This window comes from Scyliorhinus torazame, chromosome 1, assembly GCF_047496885.1.
Source record: "Scyliorhinus torazame isolate Kashiwa2021f chromosome 1, sScyTor2.1, whole genome shotgun sequence".
Lineage (NCBI taxonomy): Eukaryota > Metazoa > Chordata > Chondrichthyes > Carcharhiniformes > Scyliorhinidae > Scyliorhinus > Scyliorhinus torazame.
In genome coordinates this window covers 206272205-206296445 of record NC_092707.1, presented here as the reverse complement: position 1 = coordinate 206296445, position 24241 = coordinate 206272205, and positions in this window count along the sequence as shown.

Below are 24241 nucleotides of genomic sequence, written 5' to 3'. Positions count from 1 at the left end.
CTCCCCTATTGTTTTCCAATATCCATCGAATCCATAGAATCCCCATAGTGCAGAAGGAGGCCATTTGGCCCATCAGGTCTGCACCGACCCTTTGAAAGAGCACTCCACCTCAGCCCATTCCCCCACCCTATCCCCGTACCCCAGTTAAACTGCACATCTTTGGACTGTGGGAGCAAACCGGAGCAGCCGGAGGAAGGCCATGCAGACACAGGGAGAAGGTGCAAATTCCACAGTCATCCAAGGCTGTAATTGAACCCGCGTCCCTGCTGCAGTGCTAACCACTGTAATTGTTCCCATTCAAATATTTATCCAATTTCCTTTTGAAAACTGTGATTGAATCTGGACCGCCATCAGATCAAGCAGTGCACTCCAAATTCTAAACACTCGGAAATAAAAATGATCCCATGTCACCTCCGGTTCTTTTGCGAATCACCTTAAATTTCTTCATGTCTTATTTTATGGGTTGTGGACGTCACAGGCAAGGCCATTCCTAACTGCGCTTCAATTAAGCGGCTTTCTCGGCCATTTCAGAGGGCATTTAAGTGTCAACCACACTGCTGTGGGCCTGGAATCACATGTAGGCCAGACCAGGTGAGGGCTGCCGATTTCCTTCCCAGAAAGGGCATTGCTGAACCAGATGGGTTTGCACACCAGTCCATGATACTTTCATGGCCACCATTGCTGAGGCTAGTTTTCAATTCCAGGTTTTATTAATTGAATTTTCATTCCATGAGTTGCCGTGGTGGGATTCGAAGCCACATCATTTGCCTGGGCCTCCGAATCACAGGTACAGTAAACGTCGTTGGCATATCGCTGACGGGCCCTTCCCGGTATTCCCTGGGGCCCAGTGATGCTCCGCCTCTGCCATGAGGAATTATTGATGGCAAGATTCACTTGTGGTTTTAAAATTGGAAGCCAGGCACAGAGGCTGCTGAGGGAGAGAGAGAAGGTAGGTCAGGTTGCCAGAGACACGACCGTGGGCTGCCGGTCTTGCTATTGGTATGGTTGGGAGGGGCGGTGGTGGGGCATGGGCCAGGGCTGGGTGGAGTAGCAGGAAGTGACCAGGGAATGGGCCGTAGCACTGGGGTGACCCCCGGGACCGGCGTGTTCAGGCACATACCGCAATTGCCAAGGCCTGCAAGGTAGCCACCTTGCTGCGCACTCCACTGACCACCCACCATGACCCGTGGTTGCGACGAGCGACACCAGCTATATCGGTGCACCCACCCCCCTCCCCCACCTCCAACACCTCCCTTCACCCACCTCCACACACCAACTGCCCCCACACCCACAACCGGGATGTACCCGCTGGCGGGGCATCACGCGACCCACCCAAGGACAATGCTCATGATTGTCCCTGCAGGAAGGTGCAGGATAGGGGCTACAGAGCGCACCCCTGGCACGAATAGCATCAGCCATCATTACCCCTGCTGGCATAGATGGGGCCAGAGGCCTCCACGGTGTCGGGCACCTACGCGGCCAGGGGTGTAGTACGGAGGGCAGAGTGCTGGGGGAAGGATGTGAGAATGGGGGAGGAGGGAGGGAAGAGGACATGCAGGGGCAGGGGCTGCAGCGCAGCTCAGGTACAGTGTAGCCCGGTGGACCGGGTTGGAAATGGGAGTACGCCCCAAGCTAACATGTCTGCCTTTCACCCCCCCACAGGCAATGAATCTTGTAATCCAACCAGAAATAGTTGCCATCATCCTAGTCGCTGCAGCCCTGGGGGATGCGCTGAGGCTGTACGAGCTGGAGCTGCTCGGGGAGGACCCTGCAGCAGCAGTGCCTGACCCAGAGGAACAGCAGGCAGCCGGTGAGGATGGAGAACTGGCCGCCCAACAGGCCGAGGAGGAGGTGGGAAGGAGGCACCGCACGAGGCCTTGTGTGCACCGGCAGCACCTTTCATTCGAGGACCTGCCTGACTGGGCATGGCGTCGAAGACTCCGGCTGAGCAGGAGTCGTACAGCCTCAGTGCATCCCCCAGGGCTGCAGTGACTAGGATGATGGCAACCATTACTGGTTGGATTACAAAATTCATTGCCTGTGGGGGTGTGAAAGGCAGACATGTTAGCTTGGCATATCTGTCGGATCAAGGCGCACCTGTAACTGCAAAGGTATCAGGGAAGACACCCGCTGCTGGTGGCCGTCAAGGTGACAATTGCCCTGAACAATTTCGCCACGGGGTCCTTCCAGGTGCCAAGTAGGGACCTATCTGGGATCTCGCAGACCTTGGTGCACAGCTGCATCTGTGCCACCACGGAGGACCTGTATGCCCGGTCGGCACAGTATATCAGGTTCAAAGTGGACAGAGCCCACCAGGATGCCTGGCAGTGGGGTTCATCACCATCGCCACAAGGCCCCAGGCCCAGAAGGTGATTGACGGCACACATATCCCCCTACAAGCACCAGCGCATGAGGGGATGGTCTTCACAACCCGAAAGGGGTTCCACTTTATGAATTTCTAGCTGGTGTTCGACCACGAGATGCACAGCATGCATGCTGTGAAGGGCATTCATATCGTTAAACAGCCCCTGAAAAAAACTTTAGATAGCCGAGATGATACTTATCTCGCACTCCTGAGTTAGCGTTCTGCACCACTGATCAATGGGCTTTCGCCAGCTCAATTGCTGATGAATAGGCAACTGAGAACGACCTTGCCCTGTATTCCTGAAGAGCCAGTGAACCATACATTAGAGAGGCAACTGATCTCTCAAAACAGGAGGCAAAAGGGATTTTACGATAGATCTCCAAAAAGACTCCAACCATTGCAGCCAGATGACACAGTCAGATTCCAAAGGAGGTGGAGGGTCTAAATATGCAAAGGTACTGCGGCAAGCAGGTTCAAACTCGTATCTCATCATCACAAATGAAGCCAAAGTCTTAAGAAGGAACAGAAGCGCTCTGATGAAAGTTCGGCAACCTTTTGTAATGCAACCACCAGAAGAAGTAGGTAGCAGTCCGAAGACAGCTGAAGAAGATACAGTGCAGTATACGGAGCCACAACAAGATAAAGACACAACAATACAAGAAGAACCAGAAGCAGCATCAACAACTACAAAGGACGATGAAGTAACTTCACAAGTTCAGCTGCCACTCAGAAGATCATCAAGGCTAAGATGCAAACCTGAGAGACTGAATCTGTGACAGACTGTAAATCATTTAAAGATGTAAATATTTATGCGTATCATTGTGATTTGCAAAAAAATATGTAATGAATATAAATAACTACATTTTCCAAAGGAAAGGGGATGTGATGATGCGCATGACAGTGGGTAGTACGATAGCACAGTAGGTAGCGCTATTGCTTCACAGCTCCAGGGTCCCAGGTTCGATTCCCAACTTGCACGCTCAGCAAAGGTTTATACCAACAAAAAGGAAGGACAGTAAAAAGAGGGAAAATCGACCGTGGATATCTAAGGAAATAAGGGAGATTATCAAATTGAAGGAAAAAACATACAAAGTAGCAAAGATCAGTGGGAGACTAGAGGACTGGGAAATCTTTAGGGGGCAACAGAAAGCTACTAAAAAAGCTATAAAGAAGAATAAGATAGATTATTAGAGTAAACTTGCTCAGAATATAAAAACAGACAGTAAAAGTTTCTACAAATTTATAAAACAAAAAAGAGTGGCTAAGGTTAATATTGGTCCTTTAGAGGATGAGAAGGGGGATTTAATAATGGGAGATGAGGAAATGGCTGAGGAACTGAACAGGTTTTTTGGGTCGGTCTTCACAGTGGAAGACACAAATAACATGCCAGTGACTGATGGAAATGAGGCTATGACTGGTGAGGACCTTGAGAGGATTGTTATCACCAAGGAGGTAGTGATGGGCAAGCTAATGGGGCTAAAGGTAGACAAGTCTCCTGGACCTGATGGAATGCATCCCAGAGTGCTAAAAGAGATGGCTAGGGAAATTGCAAATGCACTAGTGATAATTTACCAAAATTCACTAGACTCTGGGGTGGTCTCGGCGGATTGGAAATTAGCAAATGTGACACCACTGTTTAAAAAAGGAGGTAGGCAGAAAGAGGGTAATTATAGGCCAGTTAGCTTAACTTCGGTAATAGGGAAGATGCTGGAATCTATCATCAAGGAAGAAATAGCGAGGCATCTGGATGGAAATTGTCCCATTGGGCAGATGCAGCATGGGTTCATAAAGGTCGTGCCTAACTAATTTAGTGGAATTTTTTGAGGACATTAACAGTGCGGTAGATACCGGGGAGCCAATGGATGTGGTATATCTGGATTTCCAGAAAGCCTTTGACAAGGTGCCACACAAAAGGCTGCTGCATAAGGTAAATATGCATGGCATTAAGGGGAAAGTAGTAGCATGGATAGAGGATTGGTTAATTAATAGAAAGCAAAGAGTGGGGATTAATGGGTGTTTCTCTGGTTAGCAATCAGTAGCTACTGGTGTCCCTCAGGGATCAGTGTTGGGCCCACAACTGTTCACAATTTACATAGATGATTTGGAGTTGGGGACCAAGGGCAATGTGTCCAAGTTTGCAGACGACACTAAGGTAAGTGGTAAAGCAAAAAGTGCAGAGGATACTGGAAGTCTGCAGAGGGATTTGGATAGGCTAAGTGAATGGGCTAGGGTCTGGCAGATGGAATACAATGTTGACAAATGTGAGGTTATCCATTTTGGTAGGAATAACAGCAAAAGGGATTATTATTTAAATGATAAAATATTAAAACATGCTGCTGTGCAGAGAGACCTGGGTGTGCTAGTGCATGAGACGCAAAGATTTGGTTTACAGGTGCAACAGGTGATTAAGAAGGCAAATGGAATTTTGTCCTTCATTGCTAGAGGGATGGAGTTTAAGACTAGGGAGGTTCTGCTGCAATTGTATAAGGTGTTAGTGAGGCCACACCTGAAGTATTGTGTTCAGTTTTGGTCTCCTTACTTGAGAAAGGACGTACTGGCACTGGAGGATGTGCAGAGGAGATTCACTAGGTTAATCCCAGAGCTGAAGGGGTTGGATTACGAGGAGAGGTTGAGTAGACTGGGACTGTACTCGTTGGAATTTAGAAGGATGAGGGGGGATCTTATAGAAACATATAAGATTATGAAAGGAATAGATAGGATAGATGCGGGCAGGTTGTTTCCACTGGGGGGTGAAAGCAGAACTAGGGGGCATAGCCTCAAAATAAGGGGAAGTAGATTTAGGACTGAGTTTAAGGGGAACTTCTTCACCCAAAGGGTTGTGAATCTATGGAATTCCTTGCCCAGCGAAGCAGTAGAGGCTCCTTCATTAAATGTTTTTAAGATAAAGATAGATAGTTTTTTGAAGAATAAAGGGATTAAGGGTTATGGTGTTCGGGCCGGAAAGTGGAGCTGAGTCCACAAAAGATCAGCCATGATCTCATTGAATGGTGGAGCAGGCTCGAGGGGCCAGATGGCCTACTCCTGCTCCTAGTTCTTATGTTCTTATGTTCTTATGTTCTCCGCGTGACTGCGTGGGTTTCCTCCGGGTGCTCCGGTTTCCTCCCACAAGTCACGAAAGACGTGCTGTTGGTAATTTGGACATTCTGAATTCTCCCTCTGTGTACCCGAAAAGGCGCCGGAATGTGGCTACTTGGGGCTTTCCGCTGGGACTTCATAGATTATCATAGAATTTACAGTGCAGAAGGAGGCCGTTCAGCCCATCGAGTTTGCACTAGCTCTTGGAAAGAGCACCCTAACGAAGGTCATCACCTCCACCCTATCCCCATAACCCAGTAACCCCACCCAACACTAAGGGCAATTTTGGACACTAAGGGCAATTTATCAAGGCCAATCCACCTAACCTGCACATCTTTGGAGTGTCGGAGGAAACCGGAGCACCCGGAGGAAACCCATGCACACACGGGGAGGATGTGCAGACTCCGCACAGACAGTGACCCAAGCCGGAATCGAACCTGGGACTCTGGAGCTGTGAAGCAATTGTGCTATCCACAATGCTACTGTGCTGCAACTTCATTGCAGTGTTAATGTAAGCCTACTTGTAACAATAAAGATTATTATTATTATTATTAGGAAGCAACCCTGTATATATTATACACGACCTTCGACCACCAGGTGCAGTGTAAACCTACCATGTGACTCTGTGTCTCAGGAAGTTGGGAGTAAGTTGTGTTGGTGGATAGACATATTTTGCAGTAGTTCTAGAATGGTTAATTAGTGTTCGCAGTTTGTTATATATTTATTCCAGTTATCTTTACCATGCATTTGTTTCATAATAAATTATTTGAACGAGACGTTCTGTCGTGCATCACTCATATCGGCCAATCTACAGAACATTACAAGGGGTTAGCTTCTGGGCGACAGGGGTTACCCACTGCAGTTTAATTGATGATGCCTATCTGAGGCCACTGACCGACGGAGGGACCCGTTACAATGACGCCATGCTGCGACCAGGGCCATGATTGAGCGGTGCATCAGCATCCTGAAGATGCGGTTCAGGTGCATATACTGCTCTGGAGGGGCCCTCCAGTATAGCGCTAGGAGGATCTCCCACATAGTGGTGGCCTGCTGCGCCCGCCACAACCTTGAGCAGCAGAGGGGTGACATGCTGGGGGAGGGAGATGAACGCCAAGCCTCGTCCGCCAAGGAGCATGCGGTGGAGGGCCAGGATGGGCAGAACATAGGGCCCGGACAGGCACAGGAGGCTGCTTTAATTGCCTCCAGGTCCCCCGACTAGGGGGCCTGGCCAATGGTGGCACCAGCATCCCATCCCACCCCCACAATCCCTCTACACCCAACTGACCAACTCTTCCCATATCCGCCCTCGCTGCACCAACCACCACCCACCTGCCTTACCACCAGCCACCTCGCCCCCTCGCCCCGCTCCCCATCACACCTAGAACCTCCTCCGTGATTCCTGCTTGCTTCACTATGGGGTGTGAGCCCTGGGTTGGCGGTATCAGCAGGTCTGGTCCATTGGATTGGATTTGTTTGTTGTCATGTGTACCAAGGTAGAGTGAAAAGTATTGTTCTGTGTACAGTTCAGACAGGTCATTCCGTACATGAAAAAAAACATAGGGCAAGCATAAATACACAATGTGAATACATAGAAACAGGCATCGGGTGAAGCATACAGGAGAGCAGTACTAGTCAGCAGAGAAGATGAGTGAAGAGATCAGTTCAGTCCATAAGAGGGTCATTCAAGAGTCTGGTAACAGTGGGGAAGAAGCTGTTATTGAATCTGTTCGTGCGTGTTCTCAGACTTTTGTATCTCATGCCCGACGGAAGAAGTTGGAAGAGGCCATAAGCCAGGTAGGAGGGTTCGTTGATTATGTTGCCTGCTTTCCCAAGACAGCGGGAGACGGAGTGCTGAGGTGGTGTGGGGGGGTGCGTGGAGTGCTAGGGTTGGGATGGTGTGGGGGAGGTGGGGTGGGGTGGGGGAGAAGGGGTGCTGAGGTGGGGTGGGGATGGTGGAGTGCTGGGGCTGGGATGGTGTGGGGGAGGTGGGGTGGGGTGGGAGAGATGGGGTGCTGAGGTGGTTGGGGGTGGTGGAGTGCTGGGGTTGGGATGGTGTGGGGAGGTGGGGTGGGGGAGATGGGGTGCTGAGGTGGTTGGGGGTGGTGGAGTGCTGGGTTTGGGGTGGTGTGGGGGAGGTGGGATGGGGTGGGTGAGATGGGGTGCTGAGGTGGTGGAGTGCTGGGGTTGGGGTGGTTGGGGGTGATGGGGTGGAGTGGGGGTAGTGTGGGGGTTGTGCCACACATGCTTTGGGAGTAGGGAGCTCCACGGGGGCTCACTTGGTGCCCCGATGCCAACCTCCACCTTGATGTCTGCCGTATCCCCGGGCCCACTGACAGTTCCAGTGCCCACTGCTCTCCGAGGGCGAGGGGCCTCCGTTCCGAAGGCCCCCCTCCAGTCTCCTCTCTCTCCCTGCAGTTGTGCATCGCACTCTCCTGGTTTGGGGGGGGGGGGGAGAGAGAGAGAGAGAGAGAGAGAGAGAGAGAGAGAAAATGCACAGTGTGATGCTGTTGGACACAGGCAGCATAGGGAGTGGGCAGCTGGTGGACTTTGTGCACTGGGCACCCGGCCATGGCGGGCGGTGTGGTGTTGGCATGTTGTGCAGTGTGGCGTGTGAGCAAACTGCTGACTGTGGGGTTTGGTTGCCCTCCAAGCGTTGTGGGGAGGGGGGGTGGTGTTACGGGTGTGTGGGACAGGGGTTGGTCCCAGGGGCATGGTATTGGATACTCACCCTGACCTCCCTAAGGAGATCGTGCAGCTTTTTCTGGGACTGCTGGCTGGTCCTTGCAGTGGGACCCATGGTACTTACAGCCTCTGCCACCTGTGTCCATGCCTAGTGTATGGTGACGGGCAGTAGCCTCTTTCCCATCCCGGGTACGGGGTGCCCTGTCTCTCCTCCACGGCATCCAGCTGGGTCTCAAACTCTGCATCTGCGAACCAGGGTGCCACTCATCCGGGTGGCATCTTGTTGGCTCCGGGAACAGCACCGGTTCCGTGGTCGGAGAACACTGTTGTGTTATGCTTCTTTATGTAGCATAAGCTGCTTCCTTGATGTATGCTCTGACAAAGGAAGGTCCAGACTTGGAGATAGGTTTAACACATTTATTGAACAGTTAACAATTCTCCTACTTGAGTTTGACTCTCCTGCTAATCTTGCTACAATAACTCAGTCTAACTAACCAGTCTGCGCTAAGCGATGCGGTGGGTGTGATGCTTCTGATCTGCCCCTGTTCTTCTCTGGTGTCGCCTGTGGAAAGAGAAAGAGCCTTTTATATGGGTTGCCTCCTTGTGGTAATGTCACCTCTGGGTGTCTTGACTGCCCATTGGTCGGATCCTATTCTATGTGTTCATTAGCTGAATATCTGCATGTTATGATGTCTCTGGTGCTCCCTCTAGTGTTTACTTAGTCTTAGTGTATTTACATTAACCCCTTATGTACCTACAGTGATGCATATCACCACAAACACCACCGATTCAGTCCCGGCATCAGCACTTAGTCTCTGAAACAAAGAATCCAGCCAATGATATTGAAGTCTGGAGTAGATAACTGTCATAGCAAGGCAGAACTGCAATATTGGTACGAGGTAGAGATTGAGAGTAAAGTTCACAATAGGAGTGAAATTAAAGTTGGCATGGATAGGGAAAGAGTCAAGTCAAGCCAAGAGAGAAAAACAAGGAGTGAGAAATAATAGGGTTAAATTATAAAAGACCCCAGTATGAATTCTCCGCCGACGGGGTTCTCTGTTCTACTGGCAGTGCATTCGCGACCTTGGGTTTTCTGGCACGTGAGGGGGCCACAATGTGGAAACCCGATGACAGGAATAGAGAATCCTGCTGCTGACGACAGTACTTCACCGATGAACACGCAGCTGGGGCGGTGGAGAATTCACCCACCCCCCCCACCACCCGCCCATTTCCTTAAAAGCCTGTGGAAGTTGAGTCTTTGAATACTTTTAAGGCAGAGATTCTTGATTTACAGTGGGTGAAATGTTATCAGGGGCCATCAGACATGTGAAATGGAGATTTAAAGGCCCGAGTCCTACTCAATATGCATCTGGATCAGTAGCCAGAATATGGATGTGAATGGCTCCCAAACCTCCGCATCAATATACATTACTACATGCACAGCAGTATCACTACATGATTCCCTGCTAGTGTCTGATGCCTGACCATATCTGTATTAATGAGTAATTCCACATTTTCGCCCCTCTTCTTTCATGGGATGTGGGAATCACTGGCAATGTCAGCATTTTGTTGCTCACGAACCATGTTCAGAGGCCAGTTAAGAGTCAGCCACATTGCTGTGGGGCGGTAGGTCATTGAAGGATTAATCGAAGTAGACGGGGTTTTACGACCATCAGTGACAGTTGCTATGGTCACCATTTGCAGTTTATTGAATTGAAATTCCATCAGTTGCCATAATGGGATTTGATCCCTGTCTCCGCACCGTTAACCTTTGCCTTTGGGTTTCCACTCCAGAGACATTACCACTGCAGCACCATCTCCACTCAGAATAAATTAATCATAAAGGACAACAGCGGGATGTGTGTCCTGAACTCCTTGTCTGGAGGATCACTTCGATGAATTATGAATATTTGAACTCATAATTGTGACAAAGTCTCTGAACACAGTTGGCCTGGTACAGGGGTGATTTATGTAATTCACTGAGTGATCAGCATAGCTCAGCTAGCTTGCGCTGCCCATTCATTCTTGTGATGTTCGTGAGTGTAAAACATTTCCTTGTCTGATCAACCAACAGCAGAATTTGGAAGCACTATGCAGCCAGCAGCTCACTTGATACACAGTCAGGAAGGCATGCATCATATAGTTTCACAATGGGAAGCACTGGGCTGAACTCATGGAATACACCTCCATTTTACACTGCATCATAATAGAGTTGAGCTGTAAGCTGCTTGTGACTCACAAAGGTACAAAACACACAAGCCCCCACTGTCGACATTCCTTGCTTGCTCCTTGTACCGTTCACAGACCAGCTGTCTGTCCTGTGTCCCATTAAATGTGACAGACAACAAACATGGAGCAAATTACATTCTTGCGAGATGCATTTTCGCACACAGACAGAAGTTTTACTGTTGCTCTTTATTCTTCGTTCACCGCCCGTATTTGCTCACAACCTTGATTGCAGCATTTACGCCCATTCTATTTGGAGGAGGGGACAGCACGGGGCAGTGAATGCAGACCCTGGGTTGCCAATCCTTATCGGATGAGCATTGTGGAGTTGTTGGGCTTGGAGGAAATAAAGAAGGCGAAGGAGAAATAGCATCCTACCCTCTTCATGACTTTGATATTTACTCAGAATGGCTCAGTTGGACTCCAGTCACTTTTCATTAAGAGTAAAGACACTGCAGGACTGAAGGGACCTCTCTTGCTGTCCCTGTCTAAATATGCACTCTAAGCACGTGGAGAGTTGTTCAGTGTTCTTGGTGCATTACAATCTAAGTATTCCAAGGCATTAAGGAGACTTGTTTACAACAAGGGTGGATCGGGTCATTTGTTGGACTCAGTCCGCCACAAGGAGGCACTGGCCTCCAAAGCAGCGATAGTGATATGGAAAATACCGCTACCACTTATGCAAAAGAATCCTGCTATCATACTTCAAACTTTCCAATGTTTAACTGGAGTCCTGAGAATTATTTCAAACACTGCACCACAGCAAATCATAATTACCCTCATAATTTGCCCATGACAAGACAATAAGGCCATTAAGGCGTAGGAGCAGAAGTCGGCCAAAAGGCCCATCGAGTCTGCTCCGCCATTCAATGAGATCAAGGCTGATCTGATATAATCCTCAACTTCACTTGCCCGCCTTATCCCCATAACCCTGATTCCCTTGATTAAATATCTGTCTATTTCAGCCTTGAACATACTTATCGATCCAGCCCCTACAGCTTTCTATGGTTAAAATTCCACAGGTTCACTCCCTTCTGAGAGACAAAATTCCTCCTCATCTCTGTCTTGACTGGGTGACTCATTACTCTGAGATTATGCCCTCTGGGTCCAGACAGTCCCACAATCTACCCTGTCATCCACCTGAGAATCCCATATCACTCAATAAAGTTGCCTCTCATTCATCTTATAAAGACTCAGGAGGCCAATCTCCCTTCTAAATGTAGATGCCAAGCTGTTGGCCAAGATCTTGGCCTCGAGAATAGAGGATTGTGTGCCAGGGGTGATAGAGGAGGATCAGACGGGGTTTGTGAAGGGGAGGTATTTAGCGGCAAACATTAGAAGGCTGTTAAATATGGTTATGGTGCCCTCCGAGGGGAGGGAGGTGAAGGTCGCCATGGATGCAGAGAAGGCCTTTGATCGGGTGGGGTGGGAGTATCTGTGGGAGGTCCTGGGGTGGTTTGGGTTTGGGCAGGGTTTTGTGAATTGGACCTGGCTGCTGTACCAGGCACCGGTGGTGAGCGTGCCGACGAATCGAGTGAGCTGAGATTATTTTAGGCTGCATCGGGGGACGAGGCAGGGATGTCCACTCTCCCCCACTGTTGTTTGCCTTGGCCATAGAACCATTGACAATGACGTTGAGAGGGTCAAAGGACTGACAGGGGATAGCACGGGGTGGGGGGCAGGTGGAGCATAGGTTCTCGCTTTACGTGGATGACCTACTTTTGTATATTTCTGACCCGCTGGGGGAGAGAGGGGGAGGGGGGGTGTATTGGAGTGATTATAGGGATCCTTGGGGAATTTGGCCGGTTTTCGGGGTACAAATTGAATATGGACAAAAGCAAAGTCTTTGTGATTCAGGTGAAGGGACAAGAGTGGGGATTGGGGGTGATGCCGCTCAAAGTGGTGGGAGGAAGCTTTCGGTATTTGGGTATCCAGGTGGCACGGGAGTGGGAACAGCTCCACAAGCTGAATTTGGCTCGGTTAGTGGAGCAAATGAAGGAGGGCTTTGGAAGCTGGGATATGCTCCAGTTGTTACTGGTGGAGAGGGTGCAGACAGTAAAGATGACGGATCTCCCAAGGTTTTTGTTCGTATTTCAGTCCCTGCCTATTTTTATCCGTCAGGCTTTCTTTAAGAGGGTGAATGCAGTGATCTCTGGGTTTGTGTGGGCTGGTAGGACCCCGTGGATAAAGAAGGTGCTGCTGGAATGGGGTCGAGGGGAGGGGGGCTGGCCCTACCTGTTATATTATCACGACTGGTAATATGTTGTATTCTTTGTCTTTTCTTCCAGAATGACCCGATGTAGTGTTGACAAAGAACATACCAATCAAATGATTGAAACAAAACTAATTTATTATTACACTACTAATTAAATGAAGTTCGCACACTCTACTGAGTTATAGCTGATAATTAATGATATTGAATCTGTATCTATTCAATATTCTATCTAATTACTAGCTACACTATGATTTGACCTCGTGCTATCTATCTCTAACTAAAATTGAATCTTCTCTCTCCATTTTCTTCTCAGCTTCCCCCAGAATTCCTTGAGAGGTTGTCTTAAATACAGAGAATTGGTAACACCCTCTAGTTTTTGACTTACACAGAGATGTAATTATTAACGCTTCACTAACCTGACTATATACATATTATAACACGACCGAATTTCAGGAACTACTACTGGGCGGCGAACATAGCAATGGTCAGGAAGTGGGTAATGCAGGAGGGGTCGGTGTGGGAGCAGGTTGAAGTGGCCTCATGTAGGGGCACAAGTTTAGGGGCACTAGTAGCGGCATCTTTGCCGTTCTTGCTAGCTCGGTTCTACACAAGCCTGGTGGTAGTGGTGGCCTTGAGGGTATGGGGACAGTGGCGGAAGCACATGGGAGTGGTGGGCGCATCGTTATGGACACGTATTTGTGGCAACCGCTGGTTTGCACCGAGGGCGCTGGATGGGGGGGTGGGTTTGTAATTGGCTGTGAACTGGGATCGAGCGGTTTGGGGACCTGTTTATTGACGGCAGCTTTCCTTGATTGGAAGAGTTTGAGCTGCCCGGTTGAATGGGTTCCGCTACCTGCAGGCGAGGGAATTTGTGCGGAGGCAGGTTTCGACCATTCTGCACCTACCACCCCAGGGGATACAGGATAAGGTTGTGTCGAAAGCGGGAATGGGGAGGGAAAGGTCTTGGAAATTGAAAGAGCTCATGGAATGGGAGGGAACACTGATAGGGAAGGTGAAGCAAAAGTGGGAGGTAAAACTGGCGGGGTTGTTGGAGGATGTGCCCCCATTGTGTGCCAGGCTTAGCCTGATACAATTCAAGGTGGTCCACAGGCCGCTTATGACGGTGACCCATATGAGCAGGTTCTTTGCAGGGGTGGAGGATGGATGTGGGCGGTGAGCGGGAGGGCCTGCAAATCATGTCCACATATTTTGGGCACATCCGTAGCTTAGGGGATTCTGGCAAGGATTTGCCGATGTCGCGTCCACGGTATTGAAGGTACAAGTAGTTCCGAGTCCAGAGGTGCCGGTTTTTTGGTGTGTCGGAAGGCCCCCAAGTCCAGGGGGTCCAGGGAGTGAGAGAGGCTGACGTTTTGGCCTTTGCCTCCCTGCTAGTCCGGAGATGGATCTTATTGACTCAGAATCCCCAACATCGGGGGTACGGGTCAGGGACATGGCCGGCTTTCTCAGGCTTAAGAAGATCAAGTTCGCCCTGAGAGGATCGATGCTAGGGTTCACCCGGAGGTGGCAGCAGTTTCACGACTTCATGACTTCTTTGAGGAAAATTAAGCTGTCGACAGATATAAGGGGGGGTAAAAGGAAAGAAGGGGGCATGGGGGCTGGTTGAGGTGGGAAATAGATAGTGGGAAAGGGGGACTGGGGAACTGTGTATGTAAGCCACGTTGCCTGAGTTTGGTTCTTGGGTGGGTGTTATTTGTTCTGTAAATTGTTGTTAAAACTATAGATGCCTCAAAACTCCTGAAAATTGTTGTTAAAACTATAGATGCCTCAATAAAATATATTTTTTTAAAAAGTCTCAGGAGGCCAAATAGTAGGGTAAGCAATGGTTTATTCACAGTCAAAAAAATCAGCCCGAAGGCAGTAAATACACAGACAGTATTAATCCCATTTGGGATAACCAACATACCGGTCCCTGTGAGGGCCGGCCTTTACACTAGATAATTATGAGCCCCAGCAGGATGAGCTTCCGCCCACTAGTGGGAAAGCTCATATTCCATGGGTCTCACGGGCAGATCAATTAGTGTAATCCCGTGGGCCTCGTGAGGTTGCTACACTTCTAAACTCCAATGAGTACAGGCCGAATCTACGCAACCACCCCTCACATGAAAATCCATCCATACCCGGGATCAACTGGTAAATCATAAAGTATTGCTGAAGAAGTGCCCGGTCATGTGTCTTAACAATCAACATGTTGGACACAGATTTCCAATCAGCTTTGAGTACGATTCAACAGTGACGGATGCATCAAGATATTTCCCCGTGAAACAGTTTTCAGTGAGTTGAGGAGGTTGCTAACCACACATTCCCTGCTCAGTGTGGGACACGTGTTGCTGCTTTTCATATTATCAAAGCACGAGCAGTATTCTATCATGTTGCACAGGAGGACGGCATTTGGGCCACAGTGCTTGCGATGATAGAGCAATCCAATTGCTCCCACTCCCTTTCTCTTCCTCAATCGCCCTGGCGTTTTCCCACTTTGAATATTTATCCAATTTCCCTTTGCAAATTACTGTTAAATTACCTGTTCCCTCCACCATTTGAGAAGTACTTTCCAGATTATCATCAAATATAAAATTTGTTCCATGCCTGGTCCCTAGTACTTTTGCCAATCATCCTAAATTGGTGGCTTTTGGGTACCGACGCTTCTGCCACTTCTTTACTCTATTAAAACCTCTCGAGATTTTGAACACCTCCATCAAATATTCCCTTAAACTTCTCTGTTTTGAGGAGATCAAACCCAGCTTCTCTGTTACCCCCGCATAACCGATGTCCCTCATCCCCGGCACTATTCTAGAAAATCTCTTCCGCATTCTCGATAAGGCCTTGACATTGTCCTAAAGTGGGGTGCAGCATTGGACACAATACTCCAGCAGAGTGCTATTTGTTTTCTAAAGGCTCGGCTAACTTCATTGTTTGTGTTCTCCCTTCCTCTACAAATAAAGTTAAAGATCTCACTTGCTTTTTTAACAGACTTCGCAATTTGCGCTCCTGCCTTCAAAAATGTGCCTACATGAATTGTGCAATCTCTCTGCTCCTGCATCTGTTTTCAGATCATACCACTCGGTTGATATTGCCTTTCCTCATTCTTTCTTCCAAAGGTTCATGACTTCACAGATTACATTGTGATGATATGCACAAAGCAAATTCTGCACATAATATTATACATGACCTCCGACCACCAGGTGGCAGTGTAAGCCCACCACATGACCCTGTGTCTGGGGAGTTGCGAGTACGTCATGTTGGTGGATAGATGTATTTTGCAGTAGGTCTATAGTAGTTAATTAGTGGTAGTAGTTTGTTATTTTATTTATTCTGGCTACCTTTACCACGCAGTTATTTTATGATAATTTATTTAAACTAGATGTTCTGTAGTGCATCATTCATTAGCAGCCAGCCTACAGAACATGACATGGTACCAGGCTTGATTATTGACTAAGAACAAGAAGATACTGCAAAAATTCCAAACTATTAAAGATAACTTTGAAAAAGAAGAAAACACACTTTTTCTACAAACTTTGCAAGCTGGCAACTGATGCTCAACACGCGATAAAACTTTGAAGCCCAGGATGGAAAGTATCAAGGCATCTCAGAACCTTCAGATTACCAGTAACATAGTTGAGTATTGGAGAGTGTTTAAGCAACAGTTCAAACTTTATGTTGCAGCCCTTGGTCTGCAGGCACAGCTCGATGATAGGGATATCACGTTGTTGCCCACTGTAGCAGGTCCACAAGCAATTCAAATTTTCAAAACATTTGTTTTCGAAAGTGAGCAAGAACTTTGATTAAGTTCTCAAGCAATTCGATTGGCATTGCTCTCCTAAAAAAAATGAAACCTAGCAGAGAGGCAGCGCAGAGCTTCCAGCGGCAATGGCCTGAGGCCGTGGACACGTGGTGGCGTGGTATACTCCTAGAGTACGCCACTTTTCAGGGTGTTCACGAAAGTGGTGCCACCCCTGATTTTGGTGTCATCGGGGATTCACTACCCCTCGCCGAATGCGATTTCAGCTTCGGGTAGCAGGGAATCCAGCCCTAGATCTCCAGTAAAGACAAGGGGCGGGATTGTCCGACCCCTTGCCAGGTCGGAGAACCCCGGGTGGCGGTGTGAATCCCGCCCCACCGCTCCGACGCCGGCTGCCGAATTCTACGGCGCCGGTTTTCGGGCGGGGGGGGAATCACACTGCGCCGGTCGGGGGACATTGGCAGCGCCCCCCCCCCGGCAATTCTACGGGCCCTGATGGGCCGAGTGGCCACCCGTTTTCGGCCAACCTGCTGGGTGAAATAGACATGGTCCATCCCGGTGGGGCCTGACCTGGAGGGCGGCTAGCGTGGTCCTTGGGGAGGCACGGGGGGTTCCGGCCCTGGGGGGGGGGGGGCCCTACGGTGGCCTGGCCCACGATCAGGTCCCACCGATCTACAGGCGGGCCTGTGCCATGGGGGCACTCTTTCCCTCCGTGCCGGCCTCTGTAGGGCTCCGCCATGGCCGGCGAGGCGAAGAAACCCCCTGCGCATGCGTAGGAAACATGCCAACGGTTCTGCGCATGCGCCAGAACACGCAGGCAGATCTGCACATGCGTCAACTCGTGCCGGTCGGCGGCGGCCCTTCGGTGCCGGTCGACCCCTCCAGCGCCGGCCTAGCCCCCGGATGTGCGGAAGATTCCGCAACTACCGGGCGGCCGCACGCCAGAGTGGTTCATGCCGCTTTTGGCGCCGGTATGGCTGGAAACAACAATGCGTTTGTACCAATTTGTTGCAATAGTGAATTAAAGGTAACCAATCAGAAGAATAAATAACATGCCATTAATGACACAGTTGTAACAGTCAAACGCGACACAGCTGCGAGGGCCAACCTCATAAATGTGTCCGATCTAAAAAAGCTGCGAATTGAACCAAAAGTAGAAAACAAAACAATAATGTTAAGAGATGAATGGTAATGAAATCATGACGTTAGGAGTGTGCGAGCTCAATGTCGATGTAAATAACAGAATTCATAAGTTGAAGTTTTCCGTTGTGGCAGAGGAATGAGAATGTTTGATTGGAGTAGTAGCAAGTGAGGAGCTGCAGCTAGTCAAACGGCTCTACAGCGCAGACAATGCTGCAACGAGTTCTCATGCCTCAGGTGACTTCATACTAAATGATTCCCTGCGATTTTCCAAGGTTTTGGTGCTTTCCCATACATGTACAAGATGCAGTTAAAGGAGAATGCGAAGCCAGTGATTCATGCGCCAAGATGCGTACCAACTCCATTAAGAGATAAGTTAAAGGCTGAACTAGAGAGAATTAGGTATAATTAAGCACATAGAACAGCCTACAGGCTGGTTAAACTCCATGGTCTGTGGTAAGAAGTCCAATAGAGACCTACGAATTTGCATGGACCTTAAAGATTTGAATCTTAATATTAAAAGGAAACATTACCCTACATCAAAAAGGGAGGAGATAACTTGCAAGAGGGCAGGAGCAACTTGCTTCAGCAAATTAGACGTGTCACAAAGCTTCTGGCAACTTAAACTAGATAAAGAGAGCATTAAATTGTGCACATTTAATACACCCCTTGGAAGATATAAGAATGCAGTTTGGCATCATTTCTGCTTCAGAAACTTTTCATCGTTCAATAGAACACATCGTTGAAAGGATTCAGAGGATCTGAGTTACGTGGGTGACATAATCATTTGGGAATCAACACGGGAAGAACAAAACAGATGGCTTCTCGGAGTCTTGAAGGTATCAAGAAAAACAGCCTGAACTTGAACAGGGCAAGATGTCAAATCGATGTGCAAAGCATCACTTTTCTGAGAGACAAACTCTGCATCGGCCGCACTGTGCAAATAGAACATAGAACATAGAACATAGAAAATACAGCACAGAACAGGCCCTTCGGCCCACGATGTTGTGCCGAACCTTTGTCCTAGATTAATCATAGATTATCATTGAATCTACAGTGCAGAAGGAGGCCATTCGGCCCCACTGAGTCTGCACCAGCTCTTGGAAAGAGCACCCTACCCAAACTCAACACCTCCACCCAACACCAAGGGCAATTTGGACATTAAGGGCAATTTATCATTGGCCAATTCACCTAACCCGCACATCTTCGGACTGTGGCAAATGTGCACATGGCTGGCCGCTCGTAGACCCGGCCCGCAAAATAGCATTGCGGTCTACCACATTGATGACCACTGATTAATTTGCTCCCTGAATGGACAAGACCGTACAACACCCTTGCAGCTTGACCAAGTGGCCATAGCTCAGGCCACTCGACTGCATCCTGAGCTCACATGTAAGGTGCAGGTATTGACCCAAGCTTTTGCTCCAAGGTCTTTCTTGCAACCTGGTCAAGGGGGGGCACCTATCAAAACACACTCCGGTGCCCTATGCTCCTCCTTCCGTGATTCCCTGGTCCCCACTACCAGTAATCACGTGGGCTCGGTTCAATTGCGGTCTCTACCAGTGTGGGGTCCTCGCGTGGTGGACCTCACGGTGGGCCAAGGGGGCAACGGTCCACCACATCAAGGCCATGCTGGGAGAGATCATCTGAGCCCATCCGAGCCCATGCGAGGCCCCCCCCCCCGGCTCCCCCCCCCCCCCCCCCCCCGGCCCCCCAGCTCCCCCCTCCCCCGGCCCCCCCAGCACCCCCCCCCCAACAATGCACTGCTTGCTAATAGGAAGACCCCTCTAGGGATCCCTGTAAAAGGGAGACCCTCCATAGGGTGGCATGTGGCGCAGTGGTTAACACAGGTACTGCGGTGCTGAGGACCCGGGTTCGAATCCCGGCCCCGGGTCACTCTCCGTGTGGAGTTTACACATTCTTCCCGTGTCTGCGTGTGTTTCAGCCCCACAACCCGAAGATGTGCAGGTTAGGTAGATTGGCCACTCTAAATTGTATCTTAATTGGAAAAAAATGTTTGGGTATTCTGAATTTTTTTTTTAAAGGGAGACCCCCCCACAGGGGCCTCTATAATAGGGAGACCACCCACAGGAACCCCTGTAATAGAGAGCACCCCCTCAGAGACACCTGTAATAGGTAGACCCCCCTAGTATTAGGGGAACCCGTCCAGGGAACCTGGTAATAGAGGGACCTCTCAGGGACCCCGGCAATAGGGGGACCTCCCAGGGACCCAGGTAATAGGATGACTGTGCCCAGAGGCCCCTTCAATCGGGACCCCCCCCATAAGAGCCCTCTGCCTAAAGGATGGTAAGTGCAGTGAAATCACACACTTGAGTGATTGGAATGCACTTAGTGATTAGAATGCACTTACCTATCTTTGGTGTGGTCGAGGTTTACAAACATTGGGGTTTCGCCACTTAGGCCACTGAACCATGAAGGGAGATGAATGACACAAAGCTGCAGATGGTTTGTAGAAGCTGTCAATCACAAACCATTACTAGAAAGCTATGAATGGCTTGCAGCTAATAGATTTGTGGGAACCAGATGCAGGTCACAGTTGTTCTCTTTCGAGGAATGGACACATGGAGCTTCAAGGTAAGAGTTACAGCTGTAATTGGTCTCACTGCCTCTGACTGGACGGCTCTCTTGCTTCCAGATAGGGGTCTCTTTTGTGGGGGTGGGTGGGGGGGGAGGTCAGTGTGGAGGGTCTGTGGGGTAGGTCCCTTTAGGCAGGGGGACTCTGTGGGGGAAGTTCCCCTATTACAAAGGTCCCTTTGGGGGTTCTCTCTATTACGGGGATCTCTATGGGAGTCTCCCTATTACCGAGTGAAGGGGGGGGCTCAGCGATGATATCTCTTAAAACTGAATAGTTAGCATGCCACTAGAGTAGTTTTACATAAGTTATTTTATTAAGGATTGACATGAATTATACGACTGAGTAATCATTATTAACCATTAAACATGTATTTTTAGGACATAGCAGTAAGAAGTAATCAACTGGGATTTAGGATAGCTAACTTGACCAGAAGGATATTACTTCTGACATATTGGGCGGGGTTCTCTAATCCTGAGGCTAAGTGTTGACACCGTCGGAAATACCTTCGCGTTTCCCAACGACGTCAACACGGTCCCAGGATCAGCAATTCTGGCCCCTACAGGGGGCCAGCAGGGCACTGGAGGGGTTTACGCCGCTCCAGCTGCTGATCCGGCCGTGGAATGGGCGCCGGGGGATGGGCGCATGCGCAGTGGGTCAGGCAATTCTCTGGCCGTTTATATCAAGAAGGCTGAGGATCGGAGGATCGGTGCTGGGGCCTTGCCGATTTTTCCCACATGTAACGCCACGGATCCTGCGGACATTGCCGCAAAAGTAGGAGAATCCAGCTCATCGTCTACCAAATGGAGAATTCTGCCCCTGGTGTCCAAGTTCTAGAAACTGGGACGAATCTGCCCCCGCCTGCTGTGGATCAGAGAGAGTGAAGTGTTCACCAGTTTGTGACCGGAGACCTCGCTAAAACTAAATCTCACCGAGGTGTGTGTCTGCGCTGCTGGAGGATGTATCTGAAAGCTGTGACAGCTCTTCAACCTCCACATCAGAGGAATCATCTGCGCTGGTGTCAGAGTTTTCTTGGAGCTGGTTGGTGGGCTCTCTAGGCTGCTCTCCTGATGTGCCAATGAGAGGAGGGAGATTTCATTAGTGCATGGCAAGGACCTGCAAATAAGGATACATGACTCACATCTGTTTATTGTGATGGATGATGGTGTTCCAGATCCTCACTTGGTTTCTCACTGGCCACCTTACTGTCGTCACAAGGGAGGTTGAGTTCCCCCCACTCATCCAGCTGGGGGTGGGGGGGGGGCATTCTTCAAATTCAGAAAAGACATTCAAGTCAGGCATCCCTCTGTCCATCTGGGATCTCTCCCTTTTATTGTGAGCCAACTTGTCCTGCATGAAAACAGGTGGACAGAGTGTAAGCAGGCAAATGCTCAGGATGCTTGGCTTGTGTGGATGGTGAGTGGGATCAGTGAGGTGGTAAAGAGATGGTTAAAGAGGAGATGAAGATGTGTGTGGGAAAGTGAGTGGTGGTGTCAAAGTGGCTTGGGAAAGTGGTAGACCAGAGGACTGTGAGGTTTTGAGAATCCAGCAGCAAGAACCGAAAAACCTCATAAGAAGGGAGAAAATGAATTTTGAGAGAAAACCTGCATGCAGTATAAAAACAAACAGCAAGCGTTTCTATGGATATATAAATAGGAAGCCAGGGCAGCACGGTGGTGCAGTGGGTTAGCACTGCTGCTCATGGCGCCATGGTCCCAGGTTCGATCCCAGCTCTAGGTCACTGTCCGTGTGGAGTTTGCACATTCTCCCCGTGTTTGCGAGGTTTCGCCTCCACAACACAAAGATGTGCAGGGTAGGTGGATTGGTCACACTAAATTGCCCCTTAATTGGAAAAAATGAATTGAGTACTCTAAAATTATTTTTAAAAATAAAGAGGAAGCAGGTGGCTAAGATAAATGTGGGTCGTCTACTGAACAAGGGCAGTGAATTAATAACAACCAATAAATTAAGGGCGGATATGCTAAATAAATGTTTTGCACCAGTCTTCACTGTGGAAGACATTGAAAACATCCCTAAGACATCAAATGGGCTGATTTCAAATAACATGGTAAAAGTAACAAGAATCCCAATCACAATGGATAGTGTATTAGAGAAACTCCAGGGGCTAAAGATGGATAAGTCGCCAGGACCCGATGAACTACATGCTCGAGTTTTAATGGAAGTGGCTGCAGAGATATTCATTATTTCAAATCATGCTGATGTTTAAAAGGAGAGTCGCGACCAGGGTCTTCATACTCGCAGCCATGGAGCATAGGGCCTGGGCCACCTCCTTCTGGGATACTGCTACATCACTCAGTGACTGTCTGTGCCACCTCCTTCTGGGTCAGGTTCAGGTCAATTATCGTCCAGGCATTGCCATCAATGCCCTCAGCCATAACCCGTGTGACTGGACTAAGCTCTGGGGTGCCACTGCAATGTGCAAGTGGCTCTGGTAAATAGCTGCCTGTGACAGGGCAGTCCTGTCCTGTGCCTCAGCCTTGGACATCCTAACCCATGGCTGATACCTTTGCCCCCAAGGCCTCTACTGCGGACACCACCTGTAGGTGTTGGCCTTGGTGGCACGCAAGGTCGGCACCGCCTCCTGCCCCTACACTTAGTTAGACCCCTCCAACTGAGCTTCCCAGTGCTGGATAGTTGCTGACAGCTTCACATGTAGTCTCTGGCTCTGAGTCTGTACATCCATTATCGATGGTACCGCCCTTTCCAGAAGCCCGAAACCCATCTGGACGGCAGCCAGTCCCTGGGGTCAGGCTGCCCCTCTGACCGTCCGCCCCCCTCAGAGGTTCCTACCTCCTCCTGATCTACCATTGCACGTCTGTGGTGCACACCAGATAGTGCCCCAGGAGCCTCTTCAATAACATGTCCAACCGAGGAGAGAGTCTCTGGGATGGTGGAGGGTGTTGGTGACAGTTGTGATGGAAAGTCAGTGCTTGGACTGGTGCTCCGGGCTGTCTCAGGCTGGCCTTTGGGGGCTCGCGTCGCTGTCCCCAAAGGGTCCACTTTGTCACCAATTGATCCTGCAAGACACAAGACATGATGCATGATTGAATCACGAGTTGGGAAGTGGGTGATGTGGGGGTGGTTAGGGGGTGATGCGGGGGGTGGGGGTGGGGGGTGGGGGGGTGGGGTGGTGTTGGGGTGGTAAGCGGGTGGTGTGTGGGTGTTGAGGGGGTGGTGTGTGGGTATTGAGGAGGTGATGTGTGGGTCATGCCACACGTGAGGTAGGGACACCGCAACTCAGCGGGAGCTCACTCGGTTGCCCGATGCCGAACTACGATTCGGCGACTTCTCTCTCTTCGGGCAGCCAACCAGGTCCAGTGCCCTCTGCTCCGTAACGGTGAGGGCCCGAAGGTCCCGCTGTCTCCCTCTGGTCTTCCATCTCTCTGCTTGATGCGCAATCAATTACTCTCGAGACAAGGTGAGTCATAACTAATAGGCTTTAATCTGCTAGAACTCTTCCCCAGCAGCTTCGATACAGAAGGCGAAGGCTGCTGGGACGGCATTGGTTCTTATACTCCGCCTCTCAGGGCGGAGCTATGTACATCAGCCAATGGTAGACTCCTGGGTCTAGCCAATGGTCATCCACCTCTCAGGTACCGCAATATCTGGTATTACCACACTGCTTTTATGCGCCATCGTTTCCTGGCGGGGCACGGAAAGTGCACAGTGTTAGGCTGTCGGACGCACGTAGCACAGGGAATGGGTAGAGGGTGGCCTTTGTGAACAAGGTGCCTGGCCATGGCGGGCGATATGGGTGCTGCTATGTGTTGTAGGGTGGGGAGCGAGCACACTGCCGGCTGGTAGGGTTGACTTGCCCTCTGGGGGGCGGGGGGGAGGGGGGGGTGCAGGGGGAGTTACAGGTGTGTGGGACGGGGGGTTGGTGCCAGGGCATCGGTACTGTCTACTCACCCTGGCCACCCTGAGGAGGTTGTGCAACGTCTTCCTACACTGCTGTCTAGTCCTGGTGGTGGGGCCCATGGCACCCACAGCCTCTGCCACCTGCACCCAGGCCCAGTACACGGCATCAGGTGGCAGCCTCCTTCCCACCCCGAGGAACAGGGTACCCCACCTCTCCTCCCAGGCTGCCATTTCACTGCTGCACTGTAGTCACGTGCTGAGTGACAATGGCCTGAATTTCACGCTGCC